This window comes from Pongo abelii, chromosome 11, assembly GCF_028885655.2.
Source record: "Pongo abelii isolate AG06213 chromosome 11, NHGRI_mPonAbe1-v2.0_pri, whole genome shotgun sequence".
In the NCBI taxonomy this organism is placed as follows: domain Eukaryota; kingdom Metazoa; phylum Chordata; class Mammalia; order Primates; family Hominidae; genus Pongo; species Pongo abelii.
The window spans coordinates 108007567-108028519 of record NC_071996.2 but is presented as its reverse complement, the minus strand read 5'-3'; the positions used below and the strand labels follow the sequence as shown (position 1 = coordinate 108028519).

Genomic DNA, 20953 nt, shown 5'->3' with positions numbered 1-20953 from the left:
TCTCCACCTTCTTTACATTTCATGCAGTATATACACTTACTGCCTCAGCCTCAACACCTTTTACTCTCTTAAGCTCCACACAAGCCCAGCTGGCCCATTACACATGAACTTGTGTAGGATTTCTTCTTCCTGCATCTCATGTCATTGAGCATGATCCAAACCATCCTGAAGCCCTTGTCTTCCTTAAGACCTTCTGAATTTCCTTCTCCTTGACCATTGTTCACTATGGTAGTAAAGTTGTGCTGCAGTCACTTACCCAACAACTTTCTAGAACCAGGCTGAGTATAAACTGTAAATAAACGTATTGAGAAATAAAAATGAAATCCTAACTACCCGTCTTCCAAACTGATTGAACAAACTGCCTCTTCATGATGGAGAACCCAGGCAAATTTTAAAAACTGAGTTCCTGGCTGTGAGTGAAAGTGAGGTAGGACAATTTAATATGCATCCTCCCTTGCTAAGTGCCTTTAGGCTTTCTTCCCTAAGGGCTAAACAGAAACCAGCCCTTTCAGAAGACTTGCTGCACCGCTGATTTCACCCAGCCCCTGACTGCTGCCTCTCCCTTTTGCAATTTTGACACAACAACCCACCAGCGTTCCTTCCTGGTAAGAGACCACTGACCACTGAGTGGTCTGGCCAATCTACAGAGGCTGCACACAGAAGGATTTGGCCTCTGCTTTACTTTTTGACATCAGAGGGCCAAAATCTCCACCCACTGATCATGCCAATGCCATTTTTTGAACACATGACCCATCTGGAGGCACGAAGCTCAATTGTACTTGGGTCTGTTTCTCCTTTCATAAGTATTCATGACCCCTCCTACAGCTTATTAAATACGTGTATTCAGCTACCCTGCCCAGCATAAATTCCTGTTTCTTTTACCTCTCCCTCGGAGTGCCTCTTTCTGGCTTCTGGCAGGAAGCTACCCTTTCCAGCCTGCCAGGATGGCCGCCTGCAGGCCACAACTCTTTATGAGAAATAAAAGTCTTCCTTCCAAATCTATGAACCTTGTCATTCTTCAGTTGACAGAACAAACATTCCACAGACAATTCACATATTTGCTATGGTAAAATTATAGAAAAACCATGACTGAAAATACTGGACCTATCCGTGCTTAGAAACTAGACATCGACATGTAGTTTCCTATATAGCTGACTACAGGATTCTGGATATTTTTAGTTTATTGAATTTAAAGTATTTCTAAAGGACTGTAAGTCTATTAAAAAGTCTAGGCTCTTATTGAATCCTTATCTGTGGCTATTCAAAGAGAATGAAACATATGTACACAAATATACAAGGAAAAAATAAACAAATAAAACAAACAAACAAACAAGAGCTGTGTTACCTAGCAGGCTAAGTCAGGGCCCATCAGCTCTGACCTAGCTTCTCATTCTGTCCTAATGACCTTCTCATTGCATGCAGTATTTTTCTTAAGTAATTCCTTGGTAAACTTCTCAAACTGTTCAAAGAGTTTCAATGAATCAAAGGTCAGAAATGTGAGCAGCAGAATGTGCAGGGCAGGGAAGGGAGGATGAAGTGAGAACTTCACGTTCTCCTTTAAACAACTCATTTAAGCAACTTGTCTGAGAAAGGAAAATGATTAAAGAATTGTAGAAAAATGAATGCAAGGAGGAAATAAAGGCAGCTTGTTTGTTTTCCCTGCTTGGTTTTAAGAAAACAGAGTCTTCATGTTTACAGGCTCAGATGAGTCCGTGCAGCAGAGAGGCTGAAGACAGGAGAAAGAAGGGACATGTGAAGTTAAAAAGAAAAGTTTCCAGCGAGAAGGGAGGAAATGCAATTGAAAAGGCAAGTATAAACATCAGCTTTGGGTAGGAGAAGCAATCCCAAGTCTCCAGTGCAGAAATTAATACATTTTGTATACAATAAGGTAAGGAACTGAGAAAGTTGAATCCCATCTCAAGGTCATTGTTTTTGTTCTGTAAGGTAGCTAGGAAGATCATGGACTAAGAGTTAAAAGGTTAGAGATGCGGTTGGGGCTTCACTGGGGCTTTGAGGTTTCAGAATCACCCTTGACGCCAACATTGAGGGAGGCAGCCAAGTAAAAACACCCAGTTTGATGATTTTCTCTAGGAGTTTTCAGCAACCAAAGGGTAGATGATAAAACAGTAAAAGCAAATGCTATTTCCATGCTTTTATTTTTCAGTCCAAAGGCCTTGACTCCATTGCCCTAAAACATACTCCAACTCCTGGGGTGCCATCTTGAAAATGCTGAGATCAGGGATGAGTGAGGATGAACCAGCAGCTAAACTGGGAATACATTTTAAGTGAATACTCAATTAGTGGTGCTTCAGCAATTCTTTACCTTCAAGGTCAAATTCTCATTAAAATTGCATTACTCTTCATAACAAAAGGTACATTCCTTTATCTGTCACCACCCAACATAAGCATAATAATGAACATAAACATCACTTCTCTTTTACTGAGAAGCTATGCTGACAGCAAAGAACTTCCTACGTGTACAGGCATGGCAGATCCACTGATGGGTGGTCCACAGCCCTAGCTGGACTCAATCTGTCTGTTAGTTAATGTTAATAGCCACTGTTTGCACAGGTTGCCACTGTGGCGTTCTGCTTCTTAGCTTCCCAGTCAGCATGACATTTTTCTTCTAACTGAGCTAGTCCATCTCTGATTTCTGCTGTGCCAACATGGTCTGTCAGCTACTGTCACTTCCCAGATATCAGCAGCTATGTGACATTGGTGGGAATCATATCAGAATTGTCCTTGAAACATTTACTGTTACCTCCCACAAGTTTACAGAGTTGGCCTCAGGGGCATTGCTTTGGTTTTCTGGTTGTTTGTTTGTTTTCAAATCTCACAAGGATACCCTAATAATGGAAGACAACAGTTTACTAAATAGTGGGTGCACATATTCCAAAGCCTCAAACTCACTCATGCATAAAACCTTATTGTTTGAATATATAAAATATGTAAAGTAGATATCTCAGACTGTAACATCCTGAAGATGACCAGTGGATGTCAAACCATATGACACCATTAAGGAAAAGAAGCTCTTCTGACTTGATTGTAGTTCCAAGGTATTAAGTTTTATGTCATTCCCAGGTATAAATTCAAATGACTACAAGAAAAATAAAATGTGGCAAATGAAACAAATTATAGCAGAATTACAAAGTAAAATTACTGTGTTTGCTGTAGTTTTTACTTTATATTAATCACATTTTCTGGTTAAATTGGAAACATTAAGGTAAGTTTTCACCTACATGTTCAAAGCAATTTGTCTTGCTTTTTCCAGATTAAAAAAGATCACACCTCTTTCCATGTTGATATCTTATTCTCTAACATCCTCCTTAATCATGTCTGCCAAACTACCTTTTACGTCCTATAAATAGTTCCCTCTACTGTCTGATTAAGTGGTATTTTGAAATGGATTATTCAAATAACCATAATTCAAACAAAAGAGGGAAATCTCCTGGAAAAAAAAATCTAGATTTATTTGTCTTTCCTCAAATTCAATCTCCTCTACTATTTTTAAACTTGTTCTCCACTATAATTCAAAGTAGAAATTTCTATCACACCATTGAGTCTCTTACTCTGTTTTTATTCATGACATTAAGCCACTTCCCTATTTTCCACTTTTTGCCCTGCCTAATGGCCCAGTCAAATTCTAACAACTGCAAATAGACTGGATCAGTTCTAGTTCTCTATCACTTTTTTTCCTCTCATGCTAACCCACAGCCATCCTGTCTTCCCCCTATCCACCCCCACCCCCTACTATTCGACGACATATATGGCCTCTATTACTTTTTCAGCAACATAATTAGACTTTCAAGTATACCTTGTCTCTATAATACGATCATGAACTCCTTGAAAGCAAGGACAGTATTGTCTACTATTTGGTATCTTCTACTACTCCACTTCCATAGTCACTCCATAAATAATTAATAAACTGAATATCAAAGGGTCACCTCTCCAAGTTATGCAGCACATCTATTATTCAGCCCAAAATGTTGTAGATAATCAGAGGGAATTCCTGGAAGAGAATTTTTAACCATCCACTGATGACCGAGGTCACCCAAAACAGTGAAAAGCAAATTTATACTGAATAAGAAAGCAATAATTTATTAGTGAGGGAATACCTAGATGAATGACACAAATAATTAATTCTAGAGTACATCCTTGCTGTGAATACATTACTGAGTACTGCTCCATGTGGGGCATAAAATCCATAAAAGATTTCAGTCTGAATCAACCATAAGATTTGAAGACACTGTGACTTTGAAACATTATATTATTTGCTAGTACCTTCTAAGAAAAAGGCAAACTAAAATGCTAAAGAGAGGCTAAATATTAGGATTTTGATTAGCAACAATACTTGAGAAATATAAATGATTGCCAATCAAATTTTTCTTAACAAAAGCAACTATAACTACTGCTTTTTTAAGGTGAATGGCAAGAGAATATTAAGAAAAGTGCTTTGGAATATCAAAAGTAATGCCAAGGATTCCAATGAAAGCTGTGCATATGGGATTTCTGACCAAGAATAGAATATAATGAGACTAGCATTAAGGAAAGGCATTAGCCATAAGGTCAGTAATTTGAAGAATAACATTTTTCATGTTCCTGTGTTATGCCCAGAAGGTGTATAAGAACTCAAATCAGCAAATCTATTACTTGCATAGAAAAAAAAATCACTATTTCTTGCCAGAAGAAATTTGGAATTTACTCTCAGGTTATATAAGTAATTAGGTTACACCAGCATGTCGATCACAATATGTTGGCTTTCCTCAAATATCTTATTTGGTCAATTTTCAATTTATTGCCATTATATTCACTTTCTCCTATAATTACTATGACCTTTATCACTCCATCAACCTGCCCCTCACTGCCTCAACTCCCCTTCTAGTGAATGACTTATCACACTACACTTTTCATCCATTCGTGATTTCCTACCCTATTTGCAATTATAAAAACTGACAAGACTTGATTTCCCTTAAAAACAGAATGTGGCTTTAAACTCTGAGGTTCTGTAAGGTAAACACAGAACAAAGGAACTCCCTTCAAAACATATAATAAAGCATTAAGAAATTGATTCTTGTCTTTGGACTGTTATCATAGTGAATAATGAAAAATCCAATAAACCAAATGACAAAATCTTCCTTTTTGTTCTTTGGCAAATTTGAAAGAATAGAGTTGAATGTCTTTAGCTTACTCGGAAACATAATGAAGCTAATTTTTTCCCAAAAATTACAAAAGCATACAAAATATATGTATTATGTCTATAAAGTAATTGATTTGAATCGTTTATGAATTCTCCATAAATGTATCAATTTCATTTTTCATACATTCTTAATTTAAAAAAAATCAGCTGAATCATTAACAATGGCTAAGTCAACTTAAAACCAATCTACTTATACTTTGTTAAAAACATACTCAACAGCATCTAAAAGTTTGTGTTGGTGTGAAAAGATGGATCTATAACAGTTCAAGGTAATTATTTTGAGAAAATTAAGAAAACTTGCTCAGGAAATATTTTCTTCTATATTAAGAAGTGGTCAAATGGCTATATATAGAATATCAACCAATCACTTCCCAGAGATAACAAAAGTGTCAATATTTATAAAAATTACTCCCCAATTGCCAAATTTTGATGAAACAATCCCCCATTCTATGCTAATTTTTGCCAGCTGGCCTTGACCCACCATTTTCAGCAGAGGGAAGAGCGGGAGTCAGAAGGTGGAAGTGAGAGCCAGACAGCACAGCCTTCATCCCTTTTCAAATAACCAGGGAGCTGCAGGACAGTGTCCTGCCCATATTCAGAAGATGCCCCCACCAGAGCTCCACAGAACTAACGCATTGTAAACTTCATAACTTGTGAATTTTAAGTACTCACGAAAGTCTTGGTATTTCTTCTTCCTTATTAACAAGGACCAAGCCCAGCACTTCCTGGAATTGATAAATGAAAAAGAGCATGATACCTGTCCAACCGATGAGAGTTTATGTCAGCCCTAAGCCTCATATCTCTTCTCACTAGTCAAGAAACTTACAGACAAGATGCTAATAGTGCTGCCTTCAACAAAAGGAAAAAAATTGAGCAACGGGCATGGTAACCAACATGATTATTCTGAGAAGCATTTCAGGGTCCTGGTTTTAATTTAAATTATAGAAGTTAGCCAATCTAATCCAACAGCACTGTCATCTAAGACGCTGTCACTGCCAAAGCATCTGTCAGCCAGATATGACCAGATAAACTAGTCCCAAGATACAAGAAAGACATTGTTAGAAATTTATTGTTATGCCATTATAAAGTCAAAACAAATTCTACTTCATAGAACATCTTTGACCAATGAAGCAGAAGAGGTAATTTTCTAACAAGTAATTAACTCAATCTACAGGATCCAATTGTTTGTCAATAGATACAAAGTTTATTTCAATCTCTTTTGTTTGTAAAATGGAGAAAAGAATGATGAAGAAAATATTTTTGATTTGTGGTATCCCACTGATTTTAGTATAATTGAAATCTATAGACACCTTGTCATAGGATGTAAACATTAATGATTATCTAACAGAGGTATCATTTTTTCACCACTTAGTCATTGGGTGTTTTTGTGCCAGACACAGTGGCAAGGCACTAAAATATCATTAGAGTTTCTTACAGTTTACAAAGTGCCTCTGCATGCAGAGGTAGTTCTTATTAAACTGGAGATAGAGGTTCACAAAGAACACAAAATCACTGTTAAAAGTGGCCAAGAAATGCACACTTATTGAATTAAAAGTTCATCCAAAATTAGAGTTCTACAAGTATCACCCAAAAATGTAAAATTAATTCAAATATAATAGCTTAGGAATACAAAGGAATCACATAATTTACTAGAAATGGCCAAAAGGATACTGACTACTAAAATACCTTTGCCATTTTTATCAAGTTTCTTTTTAAAAATATTTTTAAATATAATGAATTTGGAGGAAAAATAGTTTGACACCAAGAAAAATACTGTCTTTGCCATCGAAATATTGTGCCATAACATTAAGGTCAGAAATGAGAAATAAATGGCTCTTAATCCATATCTAATTTAAAGATATGTTAAATTGGGCTCACATTTTGATTAAAATGTAGATTTCTAACTGAATCTATAAAAATTTAGTCCACTTTCCTACATGGCAACAACTACTAGAGGTGCCACTTTAAAAGAGCCCCTCCAGCCTCTGAAAAGCCTGGCCCTTTTTCACTAGCCTGTGTCACCTCCTTCACTCTTACGGTCTGGAGTATGTGCCTCCTGTAGGTAGTTCCCATTTTATGTATGTTAACTAGCTTCATATTCCACCACTGTCTTCTCTTCACTACCAAGTGCCGTAAATAATTATTACCGCTGAGTGTCTTAAACTCTAATTCACAGGTAGAAAACTACTTATTGTCTCCCTCAATATTTATTCTACCTTCTTTTTGGTAATAAAACCAACCAAGTTTTAGCTGTATACTTGCCTGCAGCTTACAGACTACCTTTCCCCAGCCTGCTTTGCAGCGAGGTAAGATCTCACAGATTCTGATTCAGTAGGTCTGGAGTAGTACTCATTCTCAGATTATAATTTAATCTGGGGTGGCACCCAAGAGTCTGTTCTTTATGTTCCTTATATGAATCTCATTTGACACTTCTCATATTAATCTAGTATATAGACGGGGTTACTGCTAAAGCATGGTAGAGTGATGAAAAGAACATCTGAGAGCAAGATGCTTGGTTTCCACTCCCAAACTACCTTCAGCTGAAACTTCTGCATGAGAAAGAAATAAACATTCCATCTTGTTTAAGCCACTATTATTTGGCCTCTGTTAAAGCAGCTGGACACATAACCTGATATAACAGGTACCAGATGGCAACCAAGGTTCTTACACCAATCGCCTGCTGACAGTACCAAACCTGCATTGTCTGATCAAAAGTAGACAATGTGTTTTTCAAGTTTAACTTTTCCCTTTTGCTTTTGTCTTCTGCTTCAAGATCTCAATGAGATACAAAAGACATCAATTTATCCTTTCTTTTTCAACCATGAACCATCTGATTTCTTTTTCATATTACAATGCAAATTGTTTAATGGTATACTTTTCCCAATTGACTGATAACTTCTTTGAATGTTAAGCAATATGCAGTTTTCACTTAGATTCCAATATTTTAAGTTGGGTCTATTTTATCACATTTACATTTTAAAAGACCCAAAACGATGTTACTATTTAAATTTGTACAGACTACACACAAAAACACAGTTCATGGCCATGACTACAAAAGCTACATCATGGACTGGCAAAAGCAACAAGGATTCTCATGTGGCAATAGACCTAATGTAGCTTCTATCACAGTTACCAAGCAACTCCAAACAAGAGATGTTATCCAGTATATGGAACATTTCTGTTGGCTCGCAGTATTTAAAAAGAGTAAAATGTCTATTATTATTTTAGTATAATTAATCCAAACACCAATTAATCTACTGCTAAATAACAGAGTTGACTGTATTCTCATTAGACCTTCATAAAAAATGCCATAAAGACAGCAATGTCATGTGCCTCTTTACAGACACATACAAAGAAACCTCAAAAAAAAGGAGTAATTTCAAGAGGCAAAAGCTTAAGCACAACTCTTACTAAACACAAAAAATCAGGGAGAGAGGATATGAATGGATACATTCTTCCTGAGATTTACTCACAACTATAGAATAGTATTTAAATAGTTCGATTACCTGTTGTTTTTAAGTATTCAAAGTTTCAAATGATTATTTATTTCCTATAATTTAACTTATCTTCTGTGAAAGGTAATTATTTACCTAATTCAGTAGCACATTGAAAATTAATCTACATATCATGATGAAATTCAAGGTTATAAAAAAAGACAACTAAATCAGTAATAATACTTCTTGTTTCTTTTCAGTTATTGTTATAGTGTAATGTAACATAATACATTAAAATATTTCAAGGAAAACCAAAGTTTGGTAACATGCAAGAACTATGTGAAAAGGCAAAATGAAATAACCAGAAGGTTACATGTGGTTAAGAATCAGCATATTTTCAGCAAAATTAAAAGTTTTTAAATAAAGACACTCACTTCACATAGCATTACAGTGAATTAAATTAGCAGTTAATTTATACTTTAAAGATATCTGCTATTAAGATGATCAAAGATTTTCATTACTTAAATTTTCTGTCTATTCAAATATCAATTTTAATTTTAAAAATGAAGAGACAAGCATTTGAAGGCATTTGGCCCTAATTCCTCAACTGTTTGCTAATCCACTAGGTTTTGAAAACATACCTCAATCTACAAATATTCTCCATTAGCCTTGCTAGCTGTGAAATAATTATTCCATTAAGACTATTATAACAAAATACTTTCCATTAAAGTAATCCACAAGATGTGCTTTTGAAAAGTTTTGTTAGAAGGCTGTCTTTAACAAAATGAAGCCATATATTAAGAATGAAGTTCAATAATAGGAAAAACAACTATGAACATACTCTTTTCAAAACTATTAGAGAATTATCTGTTTTGGTTAATTAACTATTATCTCTCCACTGGATCATAAATTCTCCCAATGTGTATTTTATTCATGGTTGTAAATCCCACCAATGTGTCCTGAAACGAGGCAGAACTGTACAAATTTGATTAAATATGTCAGGAGTAATCATGATTAAAATGCAATGATACATATATGTGTTATTACCTGACTCATTTTCAGTCTCTGAAGGAACCAGGGTTACATGTCATGTGACTGGCCTCAAACTCAACACAACTGATTGCTCAGGGATATACACATCTCAAAGGCAGCCAAGGGCTTGTTTGGCTTGGCTTACAGAGATAAACTAAAGAAAGCTGGTACTCTTGCTCCCTTCGAATCTGACCCAAGACACAAGAGACTACTGCTAGGCAATGGTTGATGTTGAATCTAATAAGTCATAACAATGTTGAGGATAGAGGTCACATGCAAAGTCAGTGACATGGTTTGGCTCTGTGTCCCCACCCAAACCTCATCTCAAATTGTAATCCCCACATGTCAAGGAAGGGGCCTGATGGGAGATGACTAGATCATGGGGGTGGTTTCCCCTATGCTGTTCTCATGATAATGAGTTCTCACAAAATCTGATGGTTTTGTAAGTGGTGGTTTCCCCCGCTGTCTCCTCTCTCCTGCCACCTTGTGAAGAAGGTACCTGCTTCTCCTTCCACCACGATTGTAAGCTTCATGAGGCCTCCCCAGCCATGCAGAACTGTGAGTCAATTAAACCTCCTTTCTTTATAAATTACCCAGTCTCAAGTATTATTTATAGCCGTGTGAGAACAGACTAATGCAGTAAGTAAAAACGCATCATGGGGAGGAGGGAAGAGACAGAAAATGAGAGAGAGAAAGCATATAGACACTCCTCCCATCCCCCACGACCAAAGAAATCGAAAAAAAAGAAAGATAACACAAATGCTGAGACATTAATTTCTTCAGGTCCTCACAATTTTCCCCTTCCTGCTTTCATTTCTCATGATACATGCCTTTCTGCCCTCGGGTTCTCTAAAATAAAACTAGCGTATGAGACTCTGTTCCTTGAAACCAAAAGAGCCATAATTGGAACATTCACATAACGTTAAAAGACATGTAATATACATAAATTTGGTCTGAGGTGATTCAGCAGCACTGTCATCACAAATGTCAATCACTGTGGCCCTGGAGCATACAAACTGAGAACGAACCCATTGAGCTGAAGCTATGCCTTCCCTGGTTGTCAGTGACTGACAAGCAGCCACATCTGTGCTACTGCTGTGCCAGTCATCCAAGGCACAGATGCCACCTCTGCCACGTCACATCCTGGCCATCTCTCCAGATACTTCCATCACCCTCAGGTTCTTTGTCTGGTTCCCAATTTGGCTCTGTGATTACCTAGCCACCTGCCTTTATTTGACATAGAGATGACCATGGCTGTCACTGCAGTTCTCACTGCTCATTCTATAATGTTCATCATTCCTTTGGATTTCTGTCCAACTGCTTATTCTCTAGACCCTAAACAATTCCTGTCTTCTCTCCAGGCCACCACCAACTCCACCAGACACCTAAACTAGCTGAAATACCATCAAAAGGAAAAAAACTGTCACTTGTTCACATGACAGGACTAACATGGGGAAAAACAGGAGGAGAGTTTTAAAAAGGTGGGAAAATGGAAAGCCTCAAATGGCATTTTCTTACCTAGCATTTGCAAGTGGATTCAATTAGGAGAAAAAGCCTATGAGGTTCATTAACAATTTTTAATTAATTATTCATAAAAGCATATTGTTGGACTAAAAAGAGTTAAAAATATTTTAATATTAAGCCAAAATTCTTAGACCTGAGTACCCAAGTCTCAGGTTTCTCTAAATCTATTTCCTACAGAGTTAAATAATATTTGGGTTTTACACAAAGGTACTTAGGCTTCATGCTTCTAAATCTTAGATCACTTTATTTACCCTATCATCACTACTAACTGGTTCACTCTGCAATAATTAAGGGAATGAGGTGCACAGTCCATTGCAGCAAATCCTGAAGGGAAATATGAGTGGATGAAATTTCTCCCAAGTACCCCACCCCAAACTACATCAACCTAAAGACATCAGAAAACCTTACCCACACATGCTTCTTCCAAAGCACGTTATTAGTTAGTGCAAAAACAGTTGCTGGGCCGGGTGCAGTGGCTCACGCCTGTAATCCCAACACTTTGTGAGGCCAAGGTGGGCAGATCACGAGGTCAGGAGATCGAGACCATCCTGGCTAACATGGTGAAACCCTATCTCTACTAAAAATACAAAAAAATTAGCCAGGCATGGTGGCGGGCGCCTGTGGTCCCAGCTACTCAGGAGGCTGAGGCAGGAGAATGGCATGAACACGGGAGGCGGAACTTGCAGTGAGCCGAGATCACACCACTGCACTCCAGCCTGGATGACAGAGCAAGACTCCGTTTCAAAAAAAAGAGAAAAAAAGCAGTTGCTGTTTTTGCCATTACTTTTAATAGCAAAAACAGCAACTGCTTTTGCATCAACCCAATAATTTTACATACAGTCCATTTCCACTATCTTCCCCAAGTACATCCTTTAGTGCTCAAAGATCCATGTTCTCATTGAAGAGTCACTCCTTGTCTAACCGATTAAAATCTCTCTCACTACATTCCAAGATGGCAGTATAACTCTGGCCCTCTAAGCCAGTGTTTTTCAAATTTTCACGTATATACAAATCACTAGGGTTACTGTTACAATGCAGATTCTGATTTGGTAGGTCCAGAGTGGGGCCCAAGACTCTTCATTTCTGGGTGATGCTCATGTTGCTGATCTGTGGCCCACACTCTGAGTAGCAAGGCACTACACTGTTAACTCCATACCAGATGTAAGTGGACCAACAGCAACCAGACTGGAGACTATCTCTTAGGGATAGTAAAGAGCTCAATATCTTGATATTTATTCAATAAGCATTTATTGAGCTTCTAATAAACGCTCTGCTGAGATACAAATGCAATTAATAATTAGTTCCTACATTTAAAGTACTCATTGGATGAGTACTGTCCAAATATCAGCATGCATAAGAGTTTTCTGCAGCATTTGTCAATAATGTAAACCCACGGTCTTATTTGAGTACATCAGGGTTGAGGCCTATGAATCTGCATGCCAGGTGAGTGACAGTTCAAACTGAGGAATGCTGGTTTCACGGAGCAGAGAGATAATTAAAAAACTAGATGACACATTGAATTTAAGAAAAAGCAATGTAGAATGGGAGCCCAAAGGATGGGACGTTGACCAGGGCAGATTCACAGAAGATGTACGGGAGTATACCTGGCAGTAAAGGGAGAAAGGAGCATATGTGAAAGGTCAGCAGTGAGCAGATGCCTCAATTAGGCTGCAAAGAGCCAAGCAGCCCCCAAACTTTTCTCTTCTATAGAAGATCTTCTCTAAGACTCCTTGCAAATTTCAAACAGAGGAATATGACTAAAGCCTTCTCATATGTTTTACACATAAGTTTGGTCACAAAAGAAAGTAGTTTGGCTTACGATTTATGTTTTAACTGATCAAGTGCTAGAAATACTCAGTTGCATAGTCAACAGCAGCAGAAAAAAAAAAAAGAAAAACAGCATCTGCTTTAGAAAAAAGTTGAATAAACTGAAATAGCCTGAAGAGCAGATTTTTCTAATGAAAATAAAAATTCTTGTCTGATGAAATCTACAGGAAAAAGAATCCAACCACTAGAAAAATGAATGGTTTTCAAGAATACATTTTAAAAAGAATTTTGCTCTTAAAATTTGTCAGAATCACAGGGAAGTAAACTTTACTGAGATTAAATACAGAGTCTTCATTAGGCACAGGGATCCCATATTAAATTTTAAAAGTGACTGGGTAATAACTACTATTTTAATCATTTTATTTTCTTAGAAATACTTCTTCACTCTTGACTTCTGAACACTAGGGTTTCTAAAGAACACTCCCCTTTCAAAAGCAACTACAACCTCAATACAAACAGTTTCGTAGAGATTAGTAAAGTATACTCTATATTCACTTCAAGGATGCCTTATTGGTAAGCCTTTCAAAAGCTATCTTTGTGAGTGTCCTGTAATTTGTTTTTAAAGGATAATTTGTCAACTCTTATTGCTTAGGATACCTCTAATTGTAACATGAAAGCCATTCAGTCATTAAATGTAATATCATTTCTGTTGTATAGCTTAAAATGAAAATTATAGCACCTCACTATAACGTATTGTCAAATTGGAAAGTGAATAGTGAATCCACAAGCAAAGTGATTAGGTAGTAGATACTGATGACTTGCCATGAGTTCATTCTGGGTGTGTTTGTAAATTATAGTGAGGAATGAAGTTATAAGAGCTTTAATTTCGTATGACTTGATATCATAGAGATAAGTAGACATTAGAATAAGGTGTTCTCAAATAATCTGGAGTACTTATGTGCATATTCTCACTGTATCTGGTTTTCCTCTTTGGAAATAATTTCCTTAAGGCAGAAGGTGTTCCTCCTTTTATTCTTTGTGGAAAGGAAGAAATGACTGACCAGTCACACCGTGCTTTTGTGTCAGGACAGTCTGGTTACAAGTGACAGAAACTGAAACTAATGTAGGCAAAGTAAAGTATTCATTGGCTCAAATATAATAACTAAATCTCAGAATGGGCAGGATCTTAAACTCTGATTTAAAAAACACAGAAAAAATAAACAAGGAAATAAGAAATGAAATTCATGATATTTAAGAGAGTTTGGGTTTTTTGGTCTAATAAGGAAAAGGGTTATGTGTGAAAAAGAGTACTTATATATACAAATGCTGTAGTTAGTAAATTCTTTTTTACAGGGTTATAGGTTAGCAAATCTGAAACTGTATTGTATACATATACAAATGGGAAAATATCTATTGTGGATAATGACAGCCACATTTCCATTCTCAGAAATAAAGAGCTATAAATAAGGAGAGAAGGAAAGCTAGGATTAACCCTGTAGTACGGGACAAGAATCACAGATACAGGTATGACCTATGGATTTTAATAGATATACAGAAGGGTGGGTTTAAAAATAAATATAGATGTGCATACATGTATGTGTTAATAAACATACATATATTTCCTACCTCTGTACACTGACAGAGCCTATAAACAATAACAAACCGGCAGTTCAGGGCACAACTACCACCTAGGCCTTTCCAAATACCATTCTCCAATCAAAGGAACAAGAACTTCTTGGGGAAGTGATTGATTCCAGGGCTGGGCAGAAAAAAATACAAGGCAACCCTTGAACAATATTGATAAATGAATGGGTAGACAAAATGTGGTATATATATATAGAGAGAGAGGACTATTATTCAGCCTTATATAAAGGGGGGGCGGAGAATCCTGGCACATGCTACAACATGGATAAACCTTGACATTTACCCTAAGTAAAATAAGCCAGATCCACAAAGGCAAATATCATATAATTCCACTTATATGAGGTACATAAAATAGCCAAATTAATAGACACGAAAAGGAGAATGGTGGTTTCCAGGTTCTGATGGGAAGGGGGGAAATAGGAAACCAGTGTTTAATGGGCACAGAGCTTGAATTGGAGAGAATGAAAAAAGTTCTGGAGATAAATGGTGGGGACAGTTACATAACAATATGAATGTTCTTAATGCCACAAAACTGCATACTTAAAAATGGTAAATTTTATGGTATGTCTATTTTATCCCAATAAACCTATTTTTTTTAATTGGGAAATGGACATACCATAAAATTTACCGTTTTTTAAGTATACAGTTTTGTGGCATTAAGAACATTCACACTGGCACACTGAATTTGGAACTGGCACACTGAATTTGGAAAACAACTTGGCATCTTCTTGTAAATTATAAAAATACTTGTCTCAAAAAGTATTTATTCCAGTAAATATTCTCCTATGCTTCTACCCTAGATATATATTCTTGCCCATGTGCTGCAAGGGGCAAAACATGCATGTTGAAGAATAAAGCAACAGAAAAAACTACATACAGCCCAATGTCCTTCAATAGGAAGAAGGATAAATCAGGATTAGTAAGTTCAAATACAGTCATATTACAAACACTCTACAGCAGTGAAATTAGTAAGCCAAACTTACATGCATGAATGTGGATGAATCCAAAAATAAATTGACTGAAAAAAACAAATCACAGAAGAATACATACAATAACACAACACACAGGGGCCTAAAACATATAAAACTTAACAATTCATTATTTAGGGATATATTCATATGGAATATTCTATAATACCAACCGGTATAATGATAAACTTATTGGGGTGGGAGGAAGATTACTACGACTGGAGGGCAGCATGTAGAAATTTAAAAGGTATTACTCTATTTTTTAAGCTGGGTAGTAAGTACATGATACATGATTTTTCTTTGACTGCTTTATATATCAATCATATTAGTTACTCTTTTACATGCATTATATTGCTAATAAAAAGGAAAAACAATTTTTTGTTGTTTGCTTTTTTTTTTTTTGAGACGAGGTTTCGCTCTGTCACCCAGGCTAGAGTGCAGTGGCGCGATCTCTGCTCATTGCAACCTCTGCCTCCCGGGTTCAAGCTATTCTTCTGCCTCAGCTTCCTGAGTAGCTGGGATTACAGGCCTGGCCTGCCACCACACCCGGATAATTTTTGTAGTTTTAGTAGAGATGGGGTTTCACCATACTGGCCAGGTTGGTCTCAAACTCCTAATCTTGTGATCCACCTGTCTCAGCCTCCTAAAGTGCTGGGATTACAGGTGTGAGCCACCTCACCCAGCCTATTTAATTTTAACAATGTCAGAATGTCTAACCTGTTCCTGGAAATGGTAAGCTCTGATGAAGCAGTAAAGTCCTAAAACAATTTTGAAACCATAATGTTCAAACTTTCCTTGTAGAGTACACAAACCGTTAAAGATTTTTGTTAATCATTTTCTTTCATAAACATAACTTGGGAATACATGATATAAACTCCCTTCACAAATGGTATGATATAAATGCCCTCTGTGAAATGATAAAGACTATTTGTTATACAGTCTAAATTAATCATATATCAGGGATCAAAGAGTATTGATTTTCCTACCAAACAAAAGCTTAGGGATGTGGTCTACATTTTCAAATCACTAGTGTTACATGCCTGGATTCCACAGTCAAGACTGCCTTGGATTAAATCCCAATTCTTCCATTTCCAACTACAGGAACATGGAAGTTACTTCACCTTTCTGCACATTTGTTTTCCCACTTGTAAAATGGAGGTAAGAATAGTTGGCAGGGTACAAGGGCTCACGCCTGTAATCCCAGCACTTTTGGAGGCCGAGGTGAGTGGATCAATTGAAGTCAGGAGTTCGAGACCAGCCTGGTCAACATGGCGAAACACCATCTCTACTGAAAATAGAAAAATATTAGCTGGGCATGGTGGTGCATGCCTGTGGTCCCAGCTACTCAGGAGGCTGAGGCAGGAGAATCACTTGAACCTGGGAGGCAGAGGTTGCAGTGAGCCAAGATCGCGCCACTGTGCTCCAGCCTGGGAGACAGAGCAAGACTCTGTCTGAAAAAAATAAAATAAAATAAATAAATAAATAAATATATATATATAACTTAATTTTTTATTTTTGGATAATTGAGACAATATGCAGTTGTAAGACATAACACAGAGATCACATATACCTATTACCTACCTATTAGTAGCTGTTAGATATTAATATCACCTTCATTAGAAAAACTTTATTATCTGTTCATATATTTAATACGTAATTTACATATACACAATGAACTATTACAAAGGCAATAAAAATCAATCTAGAGTCTTGTTTAAAGCGCTCAGTCATTTCATTTTTCCTCATAAAGTTTGTTGTAAGACAAGCAGTGTCAGTATTCTAGAAATATGGGGAGAAGAGGAAAATCAAAGGTGTTAAGTGGCTGTCTCAATACTATAAAACAAATAAGTAATCATTTAAGTCCAGTTATAAGAACATACAAAATATGCTATAATTTAATTTTTAGTCCTAAAGAAAATCTTGAGAACTATGAATACATTAAACTGGTTAAGCTAATACAAGGTAATAATGGCCACAACATCAATATTAAATTTAAAAATTTAGAGAAATGATTTGTTTAATTCTACAAAGGCACTGATTAAAGGGACTTGCAACAGGCCAAACAAAACTCCTTTACTCCCTTCTTCATCATCAATATCACTATTAGGTCTGGTTTCAACATCCTCTGGGCTAGAATTTTTAGACCAGCAGTTCAGAACTTGAAGGACTGCTATTACATTTCAGCTTAAGAGTTTTCACTTGTGTCAGTGACAGCAATTAGAGAGAAGACAAAAACTACACAACAATAAATAAATAAAACAGCACAGGACGCCATACAGATTCCAGGGCCCCAACACAGAGGATAGGACAAGAATCTATGTAAGTTTCCTACACTCATCTAATGGAATCATTCTTCAAATCAGTAATTGAGAATCAATGAAGCAGGTGCAACTCTTTAGAGAATAGGAAGGAGAAAGGGGAGGTCCAGGGAGACAGAGAACCCCCATCCAAATCAGCCAGTCAGTAATCGGTGGACGCAGCCCCAATGAGTGCCCAAGACTTTGAGCCCACGTCTAAACTTCTACCACATGAGCATGCCTCACATTTCTTCAAGCGACTGCAAGTCCAGCTCTTAAAAATCTATCAAATATCTCAACATACATATTAGTCTAACAATTTCCTCCCAGGGCAAAGAATTTAAACTTGCTTTAACAGACATCAAGGGATCACTGTATGTTCTGGAGATCTGTTTCATAATCTTTTTTCCCTCCATTCAGAATATATGGAAACGGCATTTCTTAGGCAGTATGTGCCAGTCAACCAGGGGCTTAGATGATAGATTTCTATTATCCTAAGGCTTGACCTGCAAGAACTTGAATTAAATGTCTTTCCAGCAGGACAATGTCTTCCCAAATATATGCTACCTTTACCTCACCATTTAAGGTCAATTTAAGAAAAGAAAAGAAGGAAGAAGACCTGATCACTTTTCTCACAGAATTTTTCTGAAATCTTATTTTAACATAAGAAATGGAAGTATTAAATAGACAGGTAACTCTACAAGTCAATGAAACTAATAAAATTTTATTTTTTTCTGTTTTTGGAAAAGGCCCTGATTTCCTCAGAAGGTTAAACAATATTTAATTATGATTTCTTTGTCCTGTGAAAAATAGACAAAACTTTAAAAAATGCACTAGCCATTATTTCACAATCACTTAAACATTCAAAGTCCTTTAACGTTAATAATCCTTTGGCTATTAGCAAATGCTTTATCCTGAGGCAAATTTAAAATTCTGAGCATGCAAAGTGTGATGACCCTTAAAGCTGTAGCCTATAACACCACAATATTCCTAGTCTGGAAATTGGTTTTTGCCTGATTTTGGTTACCTTAAGATGCCTCAGTGTTGAACCCCAGAAAATTGGGACCTAACCTATATAGACATGTATTTCCCCAACTGAACACATCAAACGTATGACACTGTCATGGAGAAGTCATCTGCTTCACAAGGCACTAGGCAGATGGTCCACTGTGTTCAACAGCAACTGACATTCAAAGAGAGCCAAAGGTAGCATGTACTGTGATACTGTAATCTAGAGGTCATAAAAGAGAAGAGAATAATAAAGTAGAATAATAAAAGACACACATGCTCATACTGAAGTTCTTAAGGCTGGTTCTTCCCACATGAGTTAATTTAATTCTGGAACCACATACATTGACCTGAAACTCACAGAAATTCCACAGTAGTCTGGCAGAACTTCATTTATGTTTTCTCTCGGTACTGTTTTCCCTTACATAAAATACTGCAGTACGTTCTGCACCGTGCGGAAAATGTTTTATTGGGTACCGATATGATGTAAAGGCAAACCTAAACATTCTTGAACTCTTCTATCAGAACTTTGTACCAAATTAATGGGACTACACAAGCATTTTTACCTTACAATTCTGGAAACTGAATTTCTTTTTCAAAAGGGTAAGATAATCTAGGAATAAACTATAATAAAAGGAATGCAACAAGCATTATTCATGCATTCCCTAAGTAGCTTGCTCCCAAACATCATTTATATTTCAACTGAGTTTTAGCCTTTTTTTATTTGAGATGTACTATGCTAAATTAGAAAATCTCATCCACCAGAATAAGATTTTTAATTTGTTCTTGGCTCCCAAAAAATACTGAGAACAATATCTTTTAGCATTCCACAGTCCAGGTGGACAATTTAAAGCTGTTAAGAAAGGCATTTTAAGATTTCTATACAAATGACTGTCTATGTAGGTGACACTTGATCATAGCTTTGAAAAAAATGCCACCAGGAAAAGCCTTTGTGGTTTCTGACCTTAAACAATATTGAAAAAGTAAAAGAATATACTATGCCCTTTAGGATACATTTTAACATAGAAAATTACTCTGGTACAATTCTATGAGAAGAATTTTACATTAGACTTAGGATGTAAATCCCTAGAAACAAAAATGGAAATTAAATTATCTGATGTGACTAATATATAAAGTTCTTACAAGTACTGAGACTAGGAGAATTTTGTACAGGTGGAAGTGATATAATTACATTATTTCACTATTATCAGGATTTGATCAAAGAATTCCAAAACCTGAATATCTTTATCTATGTCTACTTTCTAATATTAGGAGATCGTTTCTGAAATCTAATAACCAAAATGTTCATGTTTATAATTTGTAATGTCAAAAGCAAGGTTTCATGCTATATATGTTAGTTCTTCTATATGAAGGATATTTAATTCTTCCATAATCACAAATCACGTGTGTCATAAACACAAGTACACACATTAAAAATATGTCTCCAGCTGGGCACAATGTAATCCCTGCAGTTTGAGAGGCTGAGCCAGGAGGATCACTTGAGGCTAGGAGTTGAGACCAGCCTGGGCAACATGGTGAGACTCTGTCTCTACAAAAAAATTAAAAAACAAAACAAATCAATTGAAAAAAAATCTGTCTCTATAATTAGAATATTTTATTTATACATAGTCAAACAGTTTTCCTCAGTTACAAAAGAGGACTTGCTCCTCCCAGTTCTGAGACATTGACCCTTGAGTTCTATCCCCATCCTGCTGTGGGTCAGGAGTTTTGATGAGGGAGATACTGACCAGGAGATGAAGTCTCCAAAGGGGTCTCTCGGCCTGCTCCTCACCCCTGCAGACTCCCATGCCAGGGTCTCCCCGTGGCCGCCTCTGGGTAGAGCTTCACAGTCTTCAGTAGGAAATATTTTCAAGGTAAAATTAAAAGCTGAAAACATGAAACTCATAGGATGGTTTTATTTTCTCCATTACCTTTTTTAAAATTTTAATATTAAGGAATCATTGCTTAGCACTTCTACCATATTCTATCGAGACTATATGAAGTCAACGAACACAAATCTCCACAGACATAATTTTTAACATACACAGAATTTCCACATCAATATTGAAAAACGGCTTATTG

At 36.5% G+C, this 20953-nt stretch overlaps 1 protein-coding gene across 8 annotated transcripts in view; it reads right to left on the bottom strand.

Moving 5' to 3' along the window:
• The window catches only part of PARD3B (par-3 family cell polarity regulator beta), a 1076689-nt gene that overhangs the window by 893354 nt on the left and 162382 nt on the right, over positions 1-20953 (bottom strand). Inside the window, exon 1 of one of the 8 annotated variants that reach the window (XM_063712986.1) lies at positions 5870-5886. The exons of the other annotated variants lie outside the window; for them this stretch is intronic. The gene's annotated coding sequence lies outside the window, so the exon portion shown is untranslated. Of the gene's footprint in view, positions 1-5869; positions 5887-20953 lie in introns of those variants that run through there. 8 annotated transcript variants of the gene reach the window in all.